The following is a 2,127-nucleotide window of genomic DNA, read 5'->3' as shown; positions in this document are numbered from 1 at the left end:
TCAAGTTGATAAAAGAGCAGGATGCAAAATCTTTATCCCAAGATTATCTAGTTTAATTAATAGCATTAGATCATAGTAAACATCATAGTCTAGCTAGTATTATGCCAAAATAAACCCCCAAAATGCAGATTCCATAACTGTCTTCCTCAAACAGCAACGCAATATTGCATTGAGATGGGGTTACTTCTTGCCAAGAAACACGCTGGTGAGGGCCTTCTTCGATCGCAAGGAGCTCTCCAACACCTCCAGAGCCTGCCACTCCAAATCACGTATAGCATGTGTGATTATTTTCTTCCCCAAGAAATAGAGATTGATTAACAAGAATAAACAATACCTCGTCGAAGCCTAATGTCACATCCCTCTCGACAAGTGTGTTCAAATTCTTGACGTTAAACTTACTTAGAAGGGTAATGCTAGAGATACTGGACATGGGCGTCACAGTCAGATCGTCCATGATAGTATACGTCACAACGCCCTTCACAAATCCTGCATTTGGATCCCCATAGTTCTCCCTCTCATCACCTTCCACATATGTCATTTGTTTAGTCATCCTATTGTTGCAGTTGGGGCAGAGCACTCCATTCACTTTGGAAACGTACCCATAGCAGCTAGTGTAATTTGCAATTTGCACTGGAAGTAAACGTTCTTAGAGGAGGAGGAGGAGGAGGGTCCCGGGAGGAGCAGGAAGGGAGAGATGGAGCGAATTGGATTGAGGAGGGTGGATTTTCCTTCGCTGGTTTGAAGGTATGAGTCGTCGAGTTCCTGGATGCTTTTGTACAGATTGTGAATGGAGCCTTCCATGCGGTCCTTGGAGAGGAGCTTCACGACGGAGCCAAGAGGCAACGAGAGGAGGCTGAATAGGAAGTCCACTACCTCCTTGCCAGCTTCCGCAAACAGGACTTTTTGTGCGGTCGTGTCGATGAGGAGCTTTAGGCTGAGCTCTTTCGCTACTGTTTTCGCATTGGTGCTGGCCATTATCCTCGTGCTTGGAACGACGGAGATGAGAGCATAATTTTATAGTGGAGTCGTGGGGTCTTCGCTTAAGGACGAAGCCAAGAGGAATGACAAGAGGCTGAATAGGAAGTCCACTAACTCCTTGCCAGCTCCCGTAAAGAGGACTTTTTGCACGGTCGTGTCGATGAGGAGCTTTACGTTGAGCTTGATCGCTACTGTTTTAGCATCGGTGCTGGCCATTATCCCTCGTGCTTCGAACAACGGAGATGATAGCATTTTATAGTGGTGTTCGCTTAGCGATGAAGCCAAGAGGGTCGTGTCGATGAGGAGCTTTAGGCTGAGCTTGCTATGTTAGGATTAAATGAACATATATTTATTTATATAATTTTAAAAAAATATATTTTTTATCGTTTAACTTTGAAAATTTTTAGAATGTGAATTTTGAACGTCAATAATTCCCAGTTGGAATGATAGTTAAAAAAACTCAAATTATCATTGCGATTTCATAACGTCACAATTCTCTAATTTCTTTTCACTATACTTTTAATGTATATCCTTACTATACTTCTCATAAGTATTTATAAAAGAGGAGAGGAATCAAAAATGAAGATAATTAATGGAGTCATAGGATAACCCATGATCTCACATGCCCAGGTGGACATTTATCAACAGTCTAGCATCGGTGATGGCCATTATCCCTCGTGCTTAGGACGATGAAGATGAAATATTCTACAGTACGGAATTCGCTTATTCTCGAGAATGAGTCAGCATGTCAAAATCTAGGGGTACATGGCGGTATAGGCAAGCGGCTTTAAAGGCAAGCCTACTTGCATGCGTGATGCTATATACCTTTGGCTATACCGATCAATTCATCAGGGCACAAATTAATTCATCAAAAATTTATCATAAACCAAATAGGACAGATCTATCTATTAACTTAACAGATTAAAAAAAATTTTATCCAATCTAAAATAATTATGGATTAAACGGATCAATCTATAAATCTATAAAAAAATTAAAAAATATAATATTTAAAATTTTAAATCTAGATTATAATAGTTTAAAATGTTCAAGTTGAAATTTTTAAATTTGAATTATAATTTAGACGGATTAAATCTACTAGTTCATTAAATTTTTTATTTTAATTTTAAATTTTTAAAAAAAAATCTCAAC

At 38.9% G+C, this 2,127-nt stretch overlaps 1 pseudogene; it reads right to left on the bottom strand.

Moving 5' to 3' along the window:
• On the bottom strand, positions 1–975 carry LOC141843683 (uncharacterized; annotated as a pseudogene).
• Between the last annotated feature and the right edge of the window lie 1,152 nt (positions 976–2,127).

This window comes from Curcuma longa, chromosome 12 (assembly GCF_044706935.1).
Source record: "Curcuma longa cultivar G26 ecotype Majalengka, Jawa Barat chromosome 12, ITB_CL_G26_1.1, whole genome shotgun sequence".
NCBI lineage: Eukaryota > Viridiplantae > Streptophyta > Magnoliopsida > Zingiberales > Zingiberaceae > Curcuma > Curcuma longa.
The sequence above is the reverse complement of the archived record's forward strand: the minus strand, read 5'-3'. Positions and strand labels throughout refer to the sequence as shown.